At 39.8% G+C, this 23662-nt stretch overlaps 1 long non-coding RNA gene across 1 annotated transcript; it reads right to left on the reverse strand.

Annotated features, from left to right (window-relative positions):
• Positions 1–6205: 6205 nt before the first annotated feature.
• LOC116587745 lies at positions 6206–21507 on the reverse strand. Its single transcript, XR_004284620.1, has 3 exons — positions 21437–21507; positions 8276–8362; positions 6206–6307 (listed from the first exon to the last, which is right to left on the reverse strand). It is a non-coding gene; the product is annotated as an uncharacterized LOC116587745 (long non-coding RNA).
• Positions 21508–23662: the final 2155 nt, after the last annotated feature.

Below are 23662 nucleotides of genomic sequence, written 5' to 3' on the forward strand. Positions count from 1 at the left end.
GCTCAGTCAATGTTCTGACAAACTGGTGGAGTTTGTATCCTGAAAAGCACCTTCCTTCTGTGAGAAGAACCAGAAATAGAGAGAGGGGATTTCCTGTACTCCGGGGTTAGGGAGGAAAGCTCTAAAGAAGAAGAGGGCAGCGTTATGGGGCTCAGAGTTCATGCAACTGAACACAATGGGGCAGGTCTCAGAGAGAGACCCCTGGATGCAGCAAGTCAGGAGAGGCTCCAGAGAAAGGAGGAGCAGGACTCGGATCTTCAAGATCCTCCCCCCACAAGAGTGGGGGCAGGTGGAACCTACCAGCAGCCTCTAGCAGTGTGCTGCTCCTACCCAGCCCCACTCCTCCCCACATTCCAAGGTCAGGGATAGAGAGGGCTGCCGGAGAATCAGTGCCACCTTGTGGCCACAGCTGTGACAGCTGCAGAGCCTAGGATGTCCTTGTAGCCAGGGGGCTGCTCCGTCAGTCTCCCTGCTTCCTACCACTCTACGCTTCCAAGTTTGGTAATCCTGGGTTTGAGCAACCCCTGAAGAGTTTAATCACTGGAAGTGGAGGAGGGAAGGGGAGATCCTGGAAAGGAAGAAAGACATTATTGTAGTAGCCAAACGGAGACTTCAGCCACTTTGAATATTGGAGGAGATGTGACATTTTGTACCAGTCGCTCTGGTAATAAATGGCACAATTCATAGTCCTTCCTCTCCTGATCTGCAGTTTCTGTCTTCTACTAGTTCTTTCCATCTCTCCTACCATGAACATAAGCCAGTTCCCTCCATTCTAAAAAAGAAAAAAAAAAAAAAAGAAAAAGAAATGGACCTGAAGGACTATCCCAAAATCACTGTCTTGTTTCCTTTTTAAAAACAAAATTACGGTAAAACATACATAACATAAAGTTTGCCATTTAAACGTGTTTGAGTACAATTCCGTGGCATGAGGTACATTCACATTGTTGCACAACCACCGCCATCCTGCTCCAGAACTTTTTTATCCTCCCAACCTGAAACTCGGTACCCATTCAACACTAACTACCCATTGTTCCGTCCCCTCAGGCCCTGGCAAGCTCCACTCTATGGTCTGTCTCTGGGAATGTGACCACTCTAGGTGCCTCATAATAATGTAGCATCTGTTCTTCTGTGACTAGGTTATTTCACTTAGCATAAGGTCTGCAAGGTCCATTCATGTGTAGCCCATGTTGAAATGTCATTCCTTTTTAAGGATGAACAAAACTTCCTTTTATGTAGATACCATATTTTTTCATCCATTGCTGGACATTTGGACTGTTTCTACCTTTTGATTATTATGAATAATGCTGCTCTGAACATGGGTATAAAAATATCCATTTAAGGCTTTACTTTTGATTCCTTGGGGTATATACTCCGAAATGGAAATCATAGAATTAGAAATGTGATAAATCTATGTTCAATTTTGGAGTGACCCACAATAATGTTTTTGGCAGTGGCTGCATGGTTGAACATTCCCACCAGCAGTATGCAAGGGTTTCCATTTCTCCACATCTTGTCAACGCTGATTATTTTCTTTCTTTTTAAAAAAAATAATAGCTATCCCGCAATGTGAAGTGGTATTGCCTCCTTTCATACTTTGAAGTTGTAACTTGCATTCACTTACTGTAGTCTGGACACTGCCCTCACTACAGCGCTCCATATGCCTGTTCCTAAAACTGTCTAGCTCTTGGATAACATCAGTCTCTTGTTTCTTCTCCGTTCTCCCTTGGCTGACCTCTCTACTGACTTGGCAGTTTTGATCACTGTCTTTATTAAAATTCTTCCCTTGGCTCCTGCAATCCCCAATACAATACCACTTTTCAGTTTATTCCCCACCCCTGCCCCATACATTCCCTGCTCTAAATTCCCTTGTTCGTTAACCACTATCCAACTACCATCACTATCCAACTACCCTTCTAAACTAGAATCTGTCCTCCATACTCAATTTCTCATCAAGATGATTGACTCTATCTACAAAACTCCCTTGAAATCAGAACCTTTCTCCTTATTTGCAAAGTAAATGAGCTCATCCAGACTTCCCGGAGTCCATCTTGATTGGGCCCAGACCTCTCAAATTGTCACCACGTGCCCAACCTCATTTCCTGCTGCAGGAGGTATTTACGTAGAAGAATCCCATAATTTCATTACTTAAAAATCCTTCTTTAGTTCCTCAGTCCCCGGCAAAAGGTGGCAAGGCACACATAGTTATTGACAATCTGGTTCTACTTTCCCAGCTCATTTCCAGTTACTCTACTCTGTCCAGCCCACATCTCTGCTCTACCAGCCTTCACAATTCCCCCAGCTTGCATGGCTACTCCTCCTTTGTTCCTGTTCATCACTATGTCTAGAATGTTCATCTTTGTGTCTCCATCTGATGAGCTCCTATTCAACAACATTGCTTCATCTGAGATGCTCCCTGGGCTGTCTCAGAGTTATTCAGTTTCTCCTGAGGAAATCAAAATGACCCCTGAAACAGAAATGAATTTATTCATTTAACAAGTGCTTATGAGTGATACTATGTGCTAATCATTATGAGGTACATGAAGCATTTGTCCTCAACTAGCTTGCATGGTAATAGGGGTAGTGGGACATCTAGAAAATGAACGAATAAATACATAATATGCCAGATGGTGGGAAGTGCTATGGAGGAAAAAGAGCAGGGTGCCGGTGTGGGAGTGTTGCTATTTTATATAGGGGAAAAGCCTCCCTGATAAGGCTGAAGGAAGAGAAGGAACAATGCACACAGATTCTGGGGCCAGAGCATCTCAGGCAGAGGGAAGAGCAAGAGCCACGGTCTATGTAGCGCAAGTCACGTACATCAGGGCCAGCATGGCTGGAGTGGAGCTTATGAAGGGAGGAAGGTAAAGCCAAGGTCAGGGAGAAAACTGTGACACAGAGAAGTGTCTCAGGTCGTTTATTACGAAGAGCTGAAAGTCACCCCCAAGTTAGTCCAATTCCAAAGCTTATACTTTGCATGACATGGTGGCCATTTAGATTACTGATCATTCAAACACTGAACAATTATTAGGTGCCTACTGCATGGCAGGTTGTATTTTAGATGTTGAAGATATGCTGATGGAAAAAATACAGTGCTCTCTTTCAAGGAGCCTAGTGGAGGAAGGTAGATACATGTAGACATTCACGTGGCATAGTTTTAGTTACCAAGGCCATGGTCTGTCCAGTGGTTGCACAGAGGTAAATTCTACTGGATATGTTCAGGAAATGCTTCATGGAGGGGTCAGTGCCTAGGCTGATCTTGAACAAGATTCAGGGGCTTCCTTGAAATATTAATCACACCGTCAATGTGGTTATCCCCTTAGGCCTCTGTATTCATTTCCAGGGCTGCCTTACAAAGTACCATAAACTGGGTGGCTGACAACAACCACCAATGAGGGGTTCAGCATTTATTGTCTCCTGGTTCTGGAGGGGAGAAGTCTGAAATCAGGATGGGTCAGGGTCTGTCTGAAGGCTCTAGGGATGCTTCCTCTCTTGTGTTTTCTGGCTTCTGGCGGTTGCTGGCAATCCTTGGCATTTCTTGGCTTACAGATGGATTGTTTCAGTTTCTGCCCCTGTCTTCACTTGGCCTTCTGTCCTGCTTGTGTCTGTGTCTGTAAATCTCTCTCTTTGTAAAGTCCCAGTTATTGGATTTAGGGCCCACCATGACTTCATTTTAACTGATTATACTTGCAAAGACCCTATTTTCAAATAATATCATATTCAGAGTTTCCAGTGGTTAGGACTTCAACCTAGATTTTAGAGGGACAGCACAATCAATTGATAGCAGCCTGCATGGTGTGGTGTATTCTACAGGAATGAGTGTGCATTACTTTTATAGTCTGAAAACATATTTCCATTAAACCTAATGTGAGAAATATATTTTTTTAACCTATTGGATTAGTGAGGATTAAAAGAATGTTGATACAAATTAACGATCAGCTAGGATAAAATAACTCCCATACACTGAAGAAATTATGAAGATTGGTTTAATCATTGAACGGCAGTGTGACAATAAATTTTAAAATTTTAAATTTTAAATGAGCATATATATACACTCCAACTAGCGATGTCACTTCCTGAAATTTAAATTCGTGAAATAGATGAATGCTCAGAAGAATGTGTATACAATGGAATACTATGCAGCCATCAAAAGAAATGAAATCTTGCCATTTGCGACAACATGGATGGAATTAGAGCGTATCATGCTTAGCGAAATAAGTCAAGCAGAGAAAGACAACTATCATATGATCTCCCTGATTTGAGGAAGTGGTGATGCAACATGGGGGCTTAAGTGGGTAGGAGAAGAATAAATGAAGCAAGATGGGATTGGGAGGGAGACAAACCATAAGTGACTCTTAATCTCACAAAACAAACTGAGGGTTGCTGGGGGGAGGGGGTTTGGGAGAAAGGGGTGCGATTATGGACATTGGGGAGGGTATGTGCTTTGGTGAGTGCTGTGAAGTGTGTAAACCTGGTGATTCATAGACCTGTACCCCTGGGGATAAAAATATATGTTTATAAAAAATAAAAAATTAATTAAAAAAAAAAGAGAGAAAAAAAAAAGAAGAATGTGTATGGAGATATTCATTACAGTGTAGTTTTATGAAACCAGTGAAAAATTGGAACTTACTTAAAATGGTTATTTTTTGGAAATGGTTTGTCAAACAGCATTTTATTAAGAGAGGGGATATCTGGCATGTGTGTGGGTGTAGGTGTGGGAATGTGGGTGTTTACAGAAGAAATGGTCTAGAAGGATGTCTATCTATCAGAATACCTATAAGTACAGATGTGCCATGACTAAATGTTAACAGTGCGGTGGGACAAGGGAGAGTCCAGATTACCTGATAGTTACCTGAAATGATACTATGACTGACCTTCCCTGTGCCAGCCCACCCATGCACGCCCTGCTCCAGAAGGCGGATCTTGGTCCTTCCCCAGTGGTTCTCTACCTGCCCACCATGGCTTTGTTGCAAAGCTAGGATGGGAGTGTATGCCAACCCACACTGGTTCTAGGTTTGTTTCTCCGTGGTGGGTTTTTTAGGTAATATTTATTCTTTATTACACTTCTCTGTACATTTTGACTTTTTTTTTTCTGCAACAAATACCTGCTACTTTTATAATAAGAAAAACATTATGGTCTTTTGGAAAAAAGAGACGGGTAGGTGTTTACCAGGCAGATGGCCGGGGACAGGTGGGGGAGGCCGTTCCAGGCAAAGGGAGCCACAGAAGCACAGATGGGTTGGAAGAACAGGGAGAATATGTGACATTTTAAGTAAAGTGCAATTCCAGCCACATTATTAGAATTTAGGAGATCGCAGTGAGGAAAGAGGGATGGGGAAATCAGACAGAGGTAAGATCTGGGAAGCTTTGTTTGCCATGCAGAGTTTGCTTTTTTACATAGGTCATAGGGAAGAAGGGTTTTAAAGAGGATAGAGAACTGATCAGATACTACTTTAAGAACAAGTCTCAGGTGTGTGGGTTGGCTCAGGTGGACAGGGAGGGAGAGGAAGTTGAGAATAAGGGAATGTGGGGAGGCTTCCACAGTGGCCCAGGCCATGCCGAGGGCCTGAGGCAGGGAGAAGGGGTAGGGAGGAGTAAAGGCATTGAAGAGGTACTAAGAGGGGAAATCATCGGAACCAGGAGACTGCTAGTCTGTTGAGGGGGGAGAAGGAGAGGAGGTGTTGGGTTTGAGTGACGGAGGGGATGGCACTATCAATCACTGAAGTAGAGGACGGAGGAGGGCAGGGGGCAGAATTGGGGAGAACGACCATGAGTTCACTTCGGGACATGTTGGGTTCTGGGTGGGAGCTGTCCAAGAGAAGAGCAGCTGGGTAATCATCCGTGCTGGTGGAGAGTTCGAGGGAGATCCAGGCTGAGGATACACACATGAGGATGTAGAACACATGGGAGGGCCAGAAGTCGTAAGAGTACGGGATGCCCAGGAAGACCAAGGTGCCATGAGGAGAGACCTCAGGGCCAAACCTAAAGTATCAGTTAGAGCTCTTCAGTTGCAAGGAATTAAACATCAACAAAAGAATACAGAAGAGCTTATTGAAAGCCTGCTGAGTGGGTCACAGAACAAATAACCAAGTAAGGAGGCCTCAAGGAGGACAGGAAGGAAGGGAACTCCTGCATATCCGGGCAGAATCTGTAGCCCACTGACTTTGTTAGTCCTGGCTGCCCTCTAAGAACGTCGTAGAGCAGTAGCTGAAAAAAAAAGACCTTTATTTCTCTCAGTTCTCAAGGCTGGGAAGTATGACATCAGGGTGCCAGCACAGTTGGGTTCCAGTGAGGGCGCTCTCTCTGCTTCTTCCTGAGGAGGAGAGAAATGGAGGAAGTAAGCGTTCCTCCTTTCTCATGTAAGAGAGGTGGCTCTTCTGACAGAAGTACTCACTCACAGGGCAACCTGGGATGCTCCTGTGCAGGCTGAAGCTGCTGACCACAGGCAGAACTGCCTTTTTTTTTTTTTTTTTGCCCCAGGGAAGCCTCAGCCCTGATTTTAAGGCCTTTCAACTGAATGAGTCTGGGCCACCCAGATGCCCTAGGATAAAGTTAACTGATTGTAGCTTTCATCACATCTACAAAACCCCTTCCTTATAACATCTAGACTAGTGTTTGGTTGAATAACTGGGAGCTGGAGCCTAACCAAGTGAATAAATCAGAAAGATCATCACAAGCATGTTCTAAATATTTAACATACTCTAAACATTTTAGCTAGAACATTCTTATGGGAGTCCCTGGTTACTTCAATTTTGCAGATGAAGGAATTAAAACTGTGAAGGAGTCAACAACTTGTCTAACCTTTTTACCCTTAGTAAAATGTGGAACTAGAGTTTGACCCAGGTAATCAGACGGCGCAACCAACCAGCTGAGCCATTTGCCCGACTGCCTTGTTGGAGTAGGAGAGGATTAAGGCCTTGAGAGCAGAGACCAGCTGTACTCACTGTTGTATGCTTAGCACCTCGCCTGGAAAATAATAGGGACCCAATTGTTGAATTAACTAGTTAGGATATAAGATTTAAAATAGTCTGTGTATACTCAAGGGAAGATCAATAAAATCTATTTAATGGGTTCCTCAAACTACAAACTCCTAAAAACAATTTTCTTAATTTCTATTTAAGTGTTCTTTGGTTATCTAAAGAAATTAAGTAGTTATTTAATTCAGAGCTGAAGATTTTAAGTAAAATACTTGAGCAATTTTTTTCTAAATTGCTCCTTTAATTTTCTACAATGTGGTTTTATCCCTTTATGCATGATATGAAGCCAAATTCCATATGTAATTAAAATTCAATACTTTTATGAGAATACAGAAGGTATTTTCTTCATGAGTTCTTTCTTTGGAAACTAAATAGAACAAGTTTAAATTTACTTAGTGACAAAAATTAAATTGGTGTTTTCAGTATGTATTTTACTGACATTAGGTCCAAACAAAATTAAATTGCAAAACAAAACCTGCGTAGCCCATAAGATTTCTTTTTCAATTAAGAAAAGTAAAAAAACAAAAAACAAAAAGCAAACCCCCCCCAAAAACAAACCAAAAACTAGTTATTCGATTCTGGATAATCCAAGTAGAGGAACACTTCACAGAAGAAGTGAGAAATGAGGCATATAAATCATATTGTATTTGGGAGGCTTCTTTTAAAAATCAATGATAGGGGCGCCTGGGTGGCTCAGTGGTTTAAGCCGCTGCCTTCGGCTCAGGTCATGATCTCAGGGTCCTGGGATCGGGTCCCGCATCGGGCTCTCTGCTCGGCGGAGAGCCTGCTTCCCTCTCTCTCTCTCTCTGCCTGTCTCTCCATCTACTTGTGATTTCTCTCTGTCAAATAAATAAATAAAATCTTTAAAAAAAAATCAATGATAGTTGATGTTCCATAAGAACAAAAATCTGAAAGAAATGAGGTGAATCTGAGAGAATCCAAAGCCCTAGCATTTTTGAACCAGAAAGGAACCTTCAAGAATATTTGGTCCTTTGTAGGGCATCTGACAGATAAGACCTAGTGGCCCAGTTGGACAAATTAAGTACGCTGGCGGAAGGCATGGAGTGAGAGCTATTTGAGAGGCACACATGTATACTTTCCGGTCCTGCCTTGCTTGCCCCCTGGTCCACCTGGGATAGCTCCTTTGGGAGATGGTGCTGTAGACAAGTGTCCATGACTTCCCCAATAATTAACCACTGGCTCTTAACTCATCTGTAGTTACTCTTTTCTCCCTCCTTCAGATTCCATGCCTACCCCAGCCTTATAGAGACTCTCATCCCTCTTCAGTTTAGGACTCCATTTACCTGTTAGTGTTTTAGCTCTGTTTTCTCCCTTGGGATTGAGGGTTCCTAGCTTCTTTGGATTTGAAGTCTCTGCTTCCTCTTCTGAACCTGTGGACAGAACAAGACCCTACAGGGTATGGGGAATGAAAAGTTCAAACACAGTGCTATATCCTATCTTTGAGATTAAACTTGCTGAAGAATTCTATTTGTAAGATAATGTCTGAGGTAGTTTCCAAAGGGGACAGTTATAGTCTTGGTTTCTTGTGCTTTTATGGCCACAGAAACCCAGACTCAGCCAGACCTTTCAGTCTGTGTCTAGAATCGAGCTTGTGAGTCATGATTTACAGCATCCAGGTTGAGGGGTCAGTCAGTATTGTTCAAACAAAATCAGTGTCCAGGAACATCAACCCATTTCCCTTCAGAAAATTCTGGCTCTTAGAACTTCTTTACATTAAGCTAGAAAACTGTCCTTCTGAGGCTTCTCAGGAAGTGAGATCGTTGAATTTTAACTGAGGCCCATGCTCCAGGAAATCATGTCCCTTGTCTCTTTTGCAGTAATTCCTTTGAATAATCACTCCCTGCTGAGTCTGGATTTGTTTTCACTTGACAGAACTACTGTAATCATTTCAGTCTACCCCTGCATTCTCTCAATAGGGGCAATGTGGCCCCCAAAGAGAAGAGAAGTAGTTCTGTGGGAGAGGAGGCAAGGAATCTTAACTCTTTTTATGTATCCAACACAGAAATACATAGAATGCATAAACAGATGTAGAGTGTATATGTGGTATTAGTTATTTCACGGTGAGGGTGAAGCAATTAGGATAAAAATATCTAAAAAGGCTCTTTAGGGAGGTAATTACAAAACAAAAAAGAAGAAGAAGAAGGTTGAAGAACCTTCTTCAACCTTCTGTTGAAGGTTGAAGCCTGTTTTGGCTTTTCCACATGAGAACTCTCCAAATATTTTTGGACAGCTGTCCTATTCTCACAGTGTGAGGCTGGTAGAGCATGTACCAAGTCAGTTCACTTGGTCATGTAGTTCATCCTTGTTCTGCTTTTATCTGCATGGATTTCCCTCTGTTGAGCTTTGAGTGGTTCATTCTTGCAGGAACTTAAATTTGTTAGAATCTTGCATCATGTAATGATTCTATCAACAATAATTATAGATGTCTTTTGAGTCTTGCAAATTTGAAAACACAGACTGACAAAGAAAATATCTAAAAAAAGAAAACAAAGAATGCTCCTCAATTAAACTACTAAACGAAAGTGGAACTCCTCTCTCTTAAGTAAACACTATGCATTTCTTGTTGCTATTCTAAATTAATTTATTATTATTATTATTATTATTATTTTGCTCAAAATGGCATCCTGGAAAATTCAGAGACAAAGTCAGTGCCAACTCAGTTCAGAGCAAAAATTCTTTTCTTAAACATCTTGACTTCAGAGGTGATCAATTCCTCTTCTATCCCAACACTGGTAGACTTGCTATCTACTGGTCCAAATCATTTTAATGTGGAAAAACAGGTCCTTTCTGTTGCCACTCAATGAAATCTCCTCTGTCTCCTCACCCATGGCCACAGCATGTAATCTCCATCTGACATGATAATATGTGTTCAGATTCATTAATCTCTGAAAGGCAATAGACACTGAACATTTCTCTATTCATTCACACCATTAAACCGCTACTGAATTATCTCTACTTTCTTGACTTCCACTATATTTCCTGAGCAGTGACTGATTGTTTGCTGGTGTTTGGCATAGTTTGATACATATGGTGCTTTTGGTGATAAGAAACAGGACAGAGTTATAATTTACCTTAAGATGGAATGTCATTAAAATTATGACCTCAACTTTTAAATATCTAATCTATGCCATGTGAAGCTTTGGAACAATCAATAATTCCAAGAAAAACTGAGACAAAGTCTGAATTACTATAGCATCCATTTTCAGAGTTGGCAGAAATGACAATTTCAAGGTCTTGGGTCCATGAGAGCAACACTTTTATGAATATAGTAGAGACTTATTTAAAAGATCTGTTAGTGTACTTCCCAGATCTACTTCCCAATCTGCTTCCCAGGATCTGTCTTTGAACTGGTTCAGTCTACATGTACCTGTAGTGAAAGGCAATCTCTGTGTGCAGAACTTTGAGGAAGAAATGCCCCCCAGGATTCCCATGCTTTACCACGAGGGGCACTGAAGAGCCAGTCAGCCAGGTAAAAGAACAAGAGGCAACCAGAAGACTTGGTTCATGGCTGACATACCTCACATAAAATTTGCCAAGCAATTCTGCAAATAGTTAGAAAACGTATGACGCTCTTAAAGCAAAACCCTGACAACTTAATTTTTCCAGAATGAAGTGTTCTCTTTTCCTACGCTTTCTCCCGCTCCACCCCAGCCCGGACGGAGCCCATGCGCACAAAGGCTTAATACCTTTCTGGCATCTTAACAGATTTCCAAACATTTATCTGTTTAAATGTCTATAGCCTTTTAAGTAGCAAAAGAAAGAATCACTAATTAGGTATGCTGAAGGAAAATTCAATTCATTACAAATTATCTAAGAGCTGTATGCACCATTCCGGCTATGGAGAATCAATCCTTCTCAGGGAACTAATGAGCCCTAGCTTCTCCATTAAATTGGAGCCTGTCATTTAAAATTATACACGAATGTATACATACCTGCATGCCGGGTGACTTATTTAAATGTAAATAGCACATATATCCAGTTTTCCCAAAAAGCAGTTCATTTGCTGCAGACTTTAAAAATCTGTCTTTTTGTACTTTTAAAAATATTTTATCAGAGCCCAAATTTAAAGCTATTTCTTCAATAATTGAGTGCCAGCCAATAGCATGCAAATCCTTGAAGTGACATGCAAAGCAAAAATAACATGACTTTAACATAATTAAATCATATCTGCATTTCTGATCCCAAGCTTACATCTGTCCCCCAACAGCAAGAGAATGCCACCCCCACCCCTCCGCCAAAGGGTATTAATGTGTTCATTTCGTTTTCCATTTTCCGTCTTCATTGGAGCTGACATACAGCTTCCATCACGGCTATTAGGGCTACTGAACACAACCACATGACAGAATTTGTAGACTCCCAATGGCTCCGGCGAAAACAAAAGCATACATTTAAAAAGTAGACTGCAATTTCTGTGAGCGAGGAAGATAGGGTCAGGAAGGGAAGGCTAGCTCCTTTCACGGGAAAATTGTGCTTATTAGGCACGCTGATGTGAAGATCATAGTCCCCTGATTCAAGATCTAAACCTCTCAAGAATGGGTATTTTTGTTTATTTGTCAGTTGGTTTCCATTCCACTCTGTTTAAAAAATACATACAATTTCCTCTCCTCCTCACCATAGTTTAAAAATAATATTAAAATGCCTATAAATATGGGGGAAATGCTGGCCAGTGCTTTCTCCAAGGTTGTGCTGCTGGTGGTGGTGGTAGCGGTGACGGTGGTGTGTGTGTGTGTGGGTGGGTGTGTGTGTGTTTGTGTGGAGAGAGAGAGAGACAGATGGAAATCTGTACTGTTGCAATATCAATCATGCACTTCCATTGTGGGCATTGGCCACATGACTGGCCTCACTAAACACAGTGTGTATCCACCCAAATTTCCGGGCAAATGCTTATTCCCATAATTTACAGTATCTTTGAAATGTGAAAGCCTAAAAGTGAGAGTGAATAGAAATGTTTAATATAGTGCCTCTAATGATAGAGCCTGGGGAAAAAAATTTAGAACAGAAATGTATAGGGCAATTTTAGCAGCACCAGAAATCTCAAAAATCTATACTCAGCTAACACAAACTTCGAAGTCTTCACTGCTATAACTTAAAAATTTCCTTTGAGAGTTGAGTGACAGCGTAGTGTCAATATACTAAAACACTTGTGAAATATTTGGGTCCGCCCGACACACAATTTTGCAGGAGCTAAGTTGCCCTATGGGGGCCTCTGCTTTTGGGTGATTTTTTGTTCTACCCTTGTAATATCTTCTGTCTTCAAGCTCTATTTATTTATAAATCTTAGAAAATGAGCTGATAAATTCAATTGTGATAAGGCATAAATGACTGGAGATTGGTTTTGTCAGGGTTAAGCTTTAATCCAACACTAAAAAAAATTTCTGATAGTGGAATTTTAACCAAAATCATGATAACAGCCAAAGTTTAAATTCAAAAATATTAAAGTCTGACAGTTTTGCCCCAAAGCAGAAATAATGTCCATGAATGAAATACCTTGGCTAAATTCTGTAACTATAAATGAATATCATCTAAAATTTATATCAGCTAGGACTGGTCTAAAATTCATATCAAAATTCTGTAGTGAGGCAAAGTCATTTTCGAAAAATATCTTTATCTGGGAGCGACTGGGTGGCTCAGTGGGTTAAGCCTCTGCCTTCAGCTCAGGTCATGATCTCAGGGTCCTGGAATCGAGCTCCTCATCAGGCTCTCTGTTTAGCGGGGAGTCCGCTTCTCCCTCTCTCTCCACCTGTCTCTCTGTCTGCTTGTGATCTCTCTCTCTGTCAAATAAACAAACTAAAAAAAATCTTAAATTAAAAAAATATATTTTTATCTACAGTTGGATGTATGTGATAAAATATAAATGTATGTTTAGATTCATTATAGTAGTAACAGCAAAAAACTGCAAACAATATAAATGTCCATCCACAGGAGAATGCTAAAATAATTAAAATAAAAAGAAATACCATGCAACCATTTTTTTGGTGGCTTGAAAAATTGTGGTTAAGATTATATAATATAAAACTTCCCACTTTATTCATTCTTAGGAGTATGGTCCAGTGATATGCATCCATTTAAAACTCAGGTTGGTCTGTGTATGCTAAATGATTAAAATGATTAAAACTCTCCAAGATCTATGATTAAATGGAAAAAGTACAGTGCAGAACAGTATGTATAAGAGAATCTACTTGGCTTTAAAAATTTTTATTTGAAATATATTTAAAAATGTACAGAGAATAAGTTTCACCCTGAGCCTTCTCCTGAAACTGGCAATTCTTAACATTGATCATATTTCCTTCAATGTGTGTGTGTGTGTAAAAAAAAAAATTCCAGACAAATCTGAAGTCCCTTCATCTTTCATTTTCCCTCTCTTGCACCTTACTCATCTCTAAGGAACTACATGAATTTAACGTGTATCTGATTAATATATTTTTGTACTTTTTCATGCATATATAGGTAACATGAATACAATATCACTATTTTGTGTATGTATGTATGTATGTATGTATGTATGTATGTATTTGGATGGGAGGAAAGCGCAGAGCAGGGGAGAGAGAGAATCTTTAGCAGGTTCCACTTCCAATGCAGAACCGGACATGGGGCTTGATCTTAAAACACTGAAATCATGACCTGAGCCAGAATTAAGTGTTGGACATTCAACAACTGAGCTACCAAGGTGCCCCTTGTGGGTCTTTTTACATTTGCCTCAATGTAATGACCTCTTCAATTTGCGTTCTTATTCCTCTATCACTCTGAAGCTTGTTCTCTTCACTTAACATCATTTTTGAGTGTGAATGTCCCTTGTGTTTTTTGTGGAAAAGATACATGTATATGCTCATTTTTGCAAGACAGCTTCCTGGTGGTACACATGAGGTGTTGTTGTTAATAGTATTCACATCTGGAAAGAAACACCGGGAATCCACGAGGGGAGGTAGAATTTTTACTTTTCATTTTATACCCTTTCCAAAGTGCTTGAAATCTCACTGAAGTTGTTATTTTGTAAGGAAATAAATAGTTTAAACATGTAAAATCATTATCCTGTTCATGTGGCAAGAGATATGAACATCTCATCGCCACTTTTATGGGTTAAATGATTTTTCCCTATTGATGCACCATGTTGCCAAGGCGAAATGGAACTATACGGGATGTCATCTCTTATGATGAAAGCAGTAGAACTTTTAGGGAAGTTATGAGTTCTAGGGGGAAGGAGGCAGAGAAATGACACAGAAGAAGTCATTTAGCTCATTGAGTTTAGGAAAAGTGAGGGAAATATGCCCTCTGGGAATGCACTGAATAGGAACAGAGAAATGACTGACAGGGCTACCAACACATGTCAAAAGAAACACATTAGAATGGGAGTAAACAGATCTGATTTCAAGTCCTCGTTCTGTACTAACAACCATGTGTTTTAACAATTCACTGAACACTGTCACTGTAATATTTTCCCTCCATAAGATGAGAACACACAGATTTCTCATTCATTCCTTCTGTAAATATTGGTAGAACCACCAGAAGGTGCCAGGCACTACTAGAAATTTCACTACTGGAAATATAAAGGTAAACAAGATGGAATTCTTAGTCTTCTCCTAGAGGTGCCTGATATTCTAAGCGTCTAGCCACTGAAGGCTAGAAATAGGCTGAGGGCCAACCATCAGGGGCTGAGAGTTCTGGATATTTCCCTGAACAAACTCACTGATGCTAAGTCAGGGGCCTGATGACTAGTAAGAGAATAGTTACTCCAAGGGCCTCAGTTGGACTCCTAATGACAAAACTGAAAAGGTCCCCGATTTTCTTTGGACTTGAGGAACTCAGCTTTAGCTGTGGAGCAGCAGGATGAGTTAGAAGAATCACAACCATGGAACCTGGAAGAGGAATGTAACACTGAGTGAGCAGAAGAGGATATTGGATTTTTCAATTGGGATCAAACTGAATGAGGATATAAAATTTATCCTATATCTTAATGGTTTATATTTTGAGATTCTCTTAAAATTTAAGTTTATCAACTTTAAAATGGTTGAGTATCTAAATGTCCCGATGGGTCATGTGAGAGATGATGTCAATTTGAGGGGAGAAATCCCCCTTTTTATATGCTGAGATGGTCACTGCAATAATACCATCAGTCATGCAGAGGTTTCTGTGTGCTGGGGGCAGAGAAGTATTCTAGGAGGTTGTCCTAAGTCTTCTCAATGAGAGATTCATCTATGACAAATAGAAATAAAGTTGTGGATGAGAGAAAAGCACTGGCTGACCTGGGATTAGGCTTTGACGGTTTCCATATTAAGAAAGTAAATTAATGTCTCACAAAATAAGGATAATAATACTGACTTCAAAGGATTACTGTGAGGAAGAATACATTTTTTTTTTTTTAGATTTTATTTATTTGAGAGAGAGAGCACGAACGGAGGGGAGGGACAGAGGGAGAGGGACTAGCAGACTGCCTGCTGAGCAGGGAGCCCAACTTGGGGCTCGATCCCAGGATCCTGACATCATGACCTGAGCTGAAGGCGGAGGCTTAACTGACTAAGCCACCTAGGCACCCTAGGAGGAACAACTTTTAAAACATGAATACATATTGTAAACTATAAAGGGCTTTACAAACACGAGATTATCATTATTATTTTATTTGGAGTTCTGGAAGATACAGATAATGTATTTCCAAAAAATTGTTTCATTCCCTGAGCTTATGAAAAGGTGCCAAAAGACCAATTGGCCCAATCTGTCTTAAGTCTCGTCCTGTGGACAGCCAATTTATCTCTTACTTGTGAGAAGAGTCTCATTCCTAGAGGGTGTATAATGTGACCTAGTTTTAGAAAAGTCCGGGGACCTGTGGGGAAATATGGTTTTTGACAGAATCCAGGAGGGAAACTCAGATGGACATTTAAATTGGGAAACACATATGCACCAGAACCTTAAAAGCCCTTACCGAGTATGCCTTATGATGGCAAATGAGGAGTTACAATCTCTGCCTTCCTAGGATCCTCCTCTATTAATCCTAATTATAGCAAATATATTGTCATGAGTATCTGAAACCTAAAAAATAATTTTCAAAGACTTCTAAGCTAATAATGGCTATGATAAAATTTGCCTAGCATCTTTTTTTTACAATAGATTTACAATCTTTGTCACAAAAGATACAGTACTCAACAGCTACACATTTAGAGAGAAATAAGCCCAAAGACAAAACACTTTTGAAATAGCATAGTTCTTTTTTTTTTTTTCCTGTAGATGCAGACAAGAAAAGCAATTTTTTTAGCCCAAGACAATCAATAGCCTCAAAAGATTTTCCAGTGTTCCATGATGGAATGCTTTATGCATACATAACTCAAATTTAACAATTTCTAGTCATTATTTAAATGAGAAATTTGAGTATGTTAACAATTTTGGAGATGTTCACATAAAAAGAACTCATTTAAACTTTATAATTATCCAGTTCACAAGAAAATTATGGGATACTCCTCTGGGAAATACAGAGCAGAGCAAATGGAAAGAAAAAGAAATAGGATATAGCAGAAAGTTGGAAAACAAAAAGGGGGAAGTCATGTTATTTGAAGAAAGATGAGTTGCCATGATTCATGCAATCACTTCTGGCTAGTTTTTGAGAAAGACTTTTTGTGCATGTTGGACCCACACGCATATTTTTGGAAATAGCTCCAGAACTAAATGGTTCACCATTGGGATTCTTGAAACCTTGGGTGATGGGATAAACTCAAAGCCTGAAAGTTAATGTCAAAGGAAGCAGAACAAATCTCTGAAAGAAGGTCATAGGCCATGTCCTAGAAAAAAAAGACAATTAGAACAGGGACCCAGTCAGGAAAACAGTCTCTAGGTTCAACAAGCAGCAGCTTGGGGATCAAATAGTTTCAACACATTTTGTACCCAATAGAATGTAACTGTTGTTTTTTTCTAATTTTTATTTTTAAAAGATTTTATTTATTTGACACACAGAGACACTGAGAGAGGGAACACAAGCAGAGGTAGTGGGAGAGGGAGAAGCAGACTTCCCACTGAGCAGAGAGCCTGATGTGAGGCTCCTGGGATCATGACCTGAGCAGAAGGCAGATGCTTAACTGACTGGCCACCCAGGTGCTGCAGAATGCAACTGTTTTTAAATGGCCCAGTGAGGAATCTTAACTTATCCAAGTACAAAAATGAAAGTTTCTACTTTTTTTCCCCCCAAAACTTTGAATTCAGTTCTATTGGCACCTGGCTTGCATATGTTTTTCCCAGTAGATAACAGACCCCCTCAAAGACATCTTAGACTGATTCCCTAACTTGTCAAACATGCTTGGTTATTAAGACATTTTCCTTGTTGAGAGTTAATCCTCCTCACTTGAAGTTTCAAACTTATGTGCAATTGAAAAGTCTCTTCCCACCGTCCTCCATCTCACCCTCATTACCTAGCACAGACCAGCTTGAGGCTCCATAGGCCTAGACGGGAAGACATGGGAGAGTAGGTCTTTAAGAGGTGGTAAGTGCTCATTGGTTTCCTTTTCTGTCATTAAGGGGACAGCCTAGATCCATGGCTGCTCTTCCTGTTCTTTTTCTAACACAGTTTCATTATCTAGACTTCTTCCAAACACTTTCCTTAAGCACTATAACCCAACTCTGAGGCCTCAGAAACATGGGGACAGTCTTGTTCGTTCTACCACCAGGCTCCGCCACTGTGGCAACTTTCTTTCTCCCATTTGGAAACATGAAGGCACGTCAGCAAGCCCAACAGTCAAATAAATACTCCATCTAGAAACAACAAACCAGTTCCCCCTTTTTAAGCAAGACTACAGAACTTAAAAATGATTCTCTTCCCTGGAGAATCCTTACAGACAAACGTTATACAAAGAATAAGGTGGTGGGAGGGGTCCCGTCCAGTACAGGAAATAAAACAATACATTAACTGTAGAGAATTTAAAAACAATAATAAAACCAACTCTAAGTTGGTATGCTTTTTATTATCACCTCAGACCGGCAATTCTGAATAACATTAGTGATAAAATACTTCCCCCTATAAATATCTTTTGTTGGTTTAAGTCTAAACAATTATTGGTGGGTGTGTGTGTGTAAGCCCATGCACACATAGGCTTCAAATTAATACATTTTTTAAAAATATTTCACTTATTTATTTGACAGAGAGAGAGCACAAGCAGATAGAGCAGCAGGTAGGGGGAGAGAGAGAAGCAGGCTCCCTGCTCAGCCCAGTGTGGAGCTTAATCCCAGGACCCTGGGATCATGACCTGAGTGGAAGGCAGGTGCTTAACCAGCTGAGCCATCCAGGTCCCCCCCCCCAAATTAATACATTTTTATTGCTTATCTTTTAATAAATATTTACTCTATATGAAAGTTAATTTGAAGTATTCTTCACTGATCAACTGGCTGCCAACACACAAGGATTCTGTAAGATGCATTTCTTTTAAGAATAAGTTCATAATGGCCCAGTTTAGACACAGCCATTATGGTACTCCATAGTCCTACTTTTAGCCAAAGACTCAAAGTTGAATGATAGCACAACTATGGTAAAGGGAAGGAAATAAAAGTGGAGAACTTCAATTCTGTTATTCTATGGGACCACCTGGATTTTTGGTTTATCATGTAAACCAGTGAAACTGCAAAGTGTGAGGTGTGATGTGTCTGGTTGGAAAGAACACATCTTAGTGTGCCCATGCAATATTTTATGGAGCTTGAATTCTAGCTTTATAGAGTTGAACTATATCCCCCTTTTAAAGTTGTTAACTAAGGAATGAAACAGGAAAACAAAGCATTCAGTCAGAGGTACCATTCAGGAGTAGAAGATATTTTAAGAGCACAATACTTTGGAATTACTTTTGCACTCCCCATGTTGCACACACTGATCAAATGTGCAAAGTGGTCAGGTACATCCATATTGAAGATGATGAACTTTGAATAGAGGAATAATTCTTGGGCTTCTTTGCTATTTCTGGAAAACTGTTGCTAAGCCCACAGAAGAGTTGTTGAAACAACTAAATGATGACAGATGGGCAAAATCATGGTCAATCTGTCATGGTCAATGATATGACAAAGCCAGAACTATGGAACATATTTACAATGATGTCAGGCACCAATCAAAGAAATCACTCCCCATCCTTATGTAGGTCTTGTGTAAATTAGTCTTTGAAATTCTGCAGAGTTCACTTCTTTTGGAAACATCGCTTTATGAGTGGCTCTTTTGGAACTTTGACAAAATGTGTTCATTCATTTAATTTTCACCTCATTGATGAAAACCAGTGCAGAATGTGTGTAAAACAGTGTAAAGATCTTCCCAGACGAGATGGCATATTCATTATGGAGCTACATAGTCAAAAGAAGTTTGAAAAGTTAATTTCGATCTTCAAAGTACTATGTAATCTGAAAGAAAATGTGGACCCAAGAGGATTTGCTTAAAATTTCTCTGTGTTGCATGCGATTTTTTTCCCTGGGTTATCTTTTTTCCTGGTTGTGAAATTTTAGATGAGTTTAATAAGACCCCAAAATATTTGTAAACAGTGAAAATCAGCCTTGAACAACAGGGACACAGCAGACTTTAAAACTGCTGCTTGAAGATCAACGCACAGAAATTCTGAAAGAAGCTATAATTACGGCACATAACATTGAAAGGACAAAAGAAAGACCCACCAAAATGTTATCAAAGTGAAAACTTCTGAGCTACAACAGATGCAGGAAGAAACCGTATCTTAATTTCTCTTATCTGACTAAAGCAGAGCTTTATAAGAATCATCTGTCACAGAGGCAACTGTTCTTGGGCACTGGAGTATTCAAAAAAATTAGGTAAACAACCTGCATCAGAAGCTCCCACTCTTTGACGCTCTGACTCAGCGCCCCTTCCCCTTACTAAGCTAGTATATAAATTTTGATCCTAGATGTCTCCATAGAGCACTTTTACATGAGCTGTACATTTTTGTCTCATCAATGTGTCTATTATCAATTAATTTGCAGACCCCTGACCATTCAGACCTAAGCTGGTAGAGAAAAAGGGTTTTCTCCCAAAAACACAAACAAAAATAAATATTTATGTAGGAAAAAAAAGTCAAATTTTAAAGAAAATTGCCAGAAGAAATAACAAAAGATGTTGGTTTTACATCGTCACAAAAGCTGAGATTGAACCATTTCATTTTTCTTATCAAGAACTAAACAAGAGATAAAATAATGTCTCTAATTTTTGCTGAAGGAAAACCTCATAAGTTTTTATGGAATATGATATAAATTTATGTTGCATTTATAGTAAAGATAAGTGAAATATTTTTGGTTGGAGACTTTTAAAAGCTGTTAGAATAGATCCCAAAGAAACAATGACATGTTTAGTATGACAATTGCTGGAAATTATTGTGAAATGGGATTTTTATGGATCTCTGCTGAACTTATCTTTACACTTAAGAATTTTCACTACTGGGGCACCTGGGTGGCTCAGTGGGTTAAAGCCTCTGCCTTCGGCTCAAGTCATGATCCCAGGGTCCGGGATCGAGCTCCGCATCAGGCTCTCTGCTCAGCAGGGAACCTGCTTCCCCTTCTCTCCCTGCCTGCCTCTCTGGCTACTTGTGACCTCTCTCTGTCAAATAAATAAATAAATCTTAAAAAAAAAAAAAAGAATTTTCACTACTATTTGTATTACTTCATGTGAAAAAAGCTTTTGAAATTAAAGTGAACAAAAAAGTAGTTCTTCAACCAACCATGAGGGAAAGGAAGGTAGATCGACAAATCTGGCAAAACATGAATGTGTGCAGAGGATCTGTTTTGACAAAATTAAGGTTTAAAGATGGAAACTGTAATGTCATCCATTACTGTGCAAGGCCAACATGAAGGCATAATTTCCCCCTTTTTTCAGAAACTGCATTATAATTAAAATAGATTAATCCATTACTTTTATCTTGTTTCTGCAATGTTTTATTAATTTTTAATAATTTTTTTTCCTGGCATAGTTGCAAAAATCAGTAAAGCATTTTGCACTGTTTGCATCTCTTTTCTGTTAGTCGGTTATTATTGCTTATTTCAGTTTGTGATGAATACTGAAATACTTTTTTTCTTAAGAGATTTTATTTACATATTTGTCAGAGAGAAAGCTCAAGCAGGGGGTAGCAGCAGGTAGAGGGAGAAGCGGGCTCCCTGCTGAGCAGGGAGCCTGATGTGGGGCTCAATCCCAGGACCCTGGGATCATGACCTGAGCTGAAGCCAGGTGCTAAACCAACTAAGCCACCCAGGTGTCCCCTAAAATACTTTCATGATAGAGAGGAAGGGGGTATGAACTATCCAACCTAGGTGTCAAATGTCATAGGTGGGCCTCCAGTTACACCACTGCTTGAACCCCTTTTTCCTCAGCCTCTCCTTGGAAACTTGCTTTCCACCCAGCCTCTTCCTCTGCGCCATCTCATCTCACCTCAATCCCGGAGGCTAGGGTTGAAACGGAGGTTTCGTATCAGTAAAGTCAATCAACAAACCCTTAGACATACCTCTAAATATTCCTTCCTTCAATGTGGAGGTACTTAATACCATTTGTTTTCAGAATTAGCCTTTGTCTTCAATTCTAAAAGACAAGGAGGATTTTGATCAGCCCGTCACAATCACCACAAATTATAGAACAAGTAGACCAGTTATTGAATCACTTCTATTAAACTTGATCATACCAGATTGACATTACTTCATTTGAATGTAAAATGACTTTCCCTAATAAACTTGGAAACTAAAAAAAAATGTTAAGTATTCTATATCACTTAAACTTGTAGTTTTAAAATAGACTAGTAGAGCAATTTAAAATATGTGATAATATAACTTTATTGCACAGGAGAAAGAAATAAGATGGATTAACTTCTTTGCAACTGCTGTAATACTGACAGGATTTGCCAGTAAGGGGGAACTTTGCTTCCATTTCCAGTAGGAAAAGATAAAAATTGCTGATATGCTCAGTGTTATTTTGCAAGGAAGTTGTATACTTACTAAATTAGGTGCAAAAACTTAAGAGTACATGACATAAATTCTCCCTGAAAGCATTCAGAGTTTCTCTCAGGCAAGCCCTATTCCAATTTCTTCACCTGCTTTTGCTTCCCCAGGCCAGAAAGTATGAGTATTTGAGGGTGAGTGATTCTCTTTGCGGTTCCCTCCTGGGAAGAAGTCATCAATGCAACACCGCAAATGAACAGCCAAGGCTGTTTCTTCGTTGATGAGCCAGAAGCCTGAGCAAAGGGAAGCCAGCCTTTTTTTTTTTTTTTCCCCTCCTGATCTGGTTGGCAATTTAGGCACCTGAGATCTGTGGATATGTGGTCTACTCTGTGTAAACTAACCCTTCTAGGCGGGGCCCTTGGAATACTATCGCAGAATGGGAAAGAGAAAAGCCAATGAAGCTTAGATGTCTTTTGCTTTGGAAGAGGACTTATACTTGTTTAATGATGTCTTTATAATATCCACTGCATGAAAATAGAAAAATTAAGGATTTTGAAAGTCTACCTTCTATTTAAAGAGAATGTTTGTTCTGGTTCACTGACACGGAGGCAAGAAAATTAGTAAACTGAGTTCAATCTTCATGATTAATAGCTTCTTAAGAAAATCTTTAAAATTAAACATCTATTATCTTTAACCAAGAAAGGCTATCTCAACCTGATTTTTATTGATTTATTTTTTTAAAAGATTTTATTTATTTGACAGAGATCACAAGTAGGCAGAGAGGCAGGCAGAGAGAGAGGGGGAAGCAGGCTCCCTGCTGAGCAGAGAGCCCGCCTGATGCAGGGCCCAGTCCCAGGACCCTGAGACCATGACCTGAGCTGAAGGCAGAGGCTTAACCTACTGAGCCACCCAGGCACCCCTCAATCTGATTTTTAAAAAAGAATTCCAAAATGTTTAAAGACTGGTACTTCAAAGGAAAAAAAGGTTAATCAGAAAGGTGATAAAATAGGGCTTGGTTTACATAATGAGGTCTTTTAATTTGGGCTACACCAGCAGAGTTAGGCCATTTCCCTTTTATCATTTTTTTGAAGTATCAATACTTCAGTGAAATCCACTGGGACCTGAAATGAATATTTTCACATTTAATTAAGATAGGCTCCCAGTCCTATTAAGTCACAGACTCCAAGGGTTAAGTGCCTCAAAACCTTTTTCAAATGCCTTTGTTTGACCTGCCTTGCAAATCAAGTTTGCCTAGCATAGGGAAACAATTGTGAAACTATAAAGAGATATTCACAAGACGTTGTGTTTGTTTTATTAATTTGTGGTTAATGAAGTTGACTGAAACTACAACTGGATTTCCCCTGCCTGAGAAGCTTACTAATCCTATTCTTCTCAAAACAGAACTTAGTCCTTTGTCGCCAGAGGCAGGGTTAGCTATCCCAGCGCTTTTTCCCTCGTGGCTACTGTGATTGATCAAGGTGTGAGTCTGTGGCCACAAAGGTCATCATCTTTCCCTGGAGTGGATAAATAGACACTTAGAGGAAAAACTTTTCTCCTTCTCTGGCTTACTAAATTAGGACTGCCAGGGGAAAGGTTTCCCACCACAAGGAGATCAATAGGAGAGAGCAACCAAGAATATAAGACCCAGAAGAATCCTGGCCCCAGTGATCTGTGGGTCTTACCTCTCAGCTTTGGCTCCTGAAGCCCAGCCTTTGGTTTGAAGGTAGCTCTTCCAGCTTTCTGAGCAATGAATCTTCTCTTTTCTTTCCTGCTTAAAAATCATTTGAGTTTCCCTGCAA

This window comes from Mustela erminea, chromosome 4, assembly GCF_009829155.1.
Source record: "Mustela erminea isolate mMusErm1 chromosome 4, mMusErm1.Pri, whole genome shotgun sequence".
NCBI classification, from domain to species: Eukaryota; Metazoa; Chordata; class Mammalia; order Carnivora; family Mustelidae; genus Mustela; species Mustela erminea.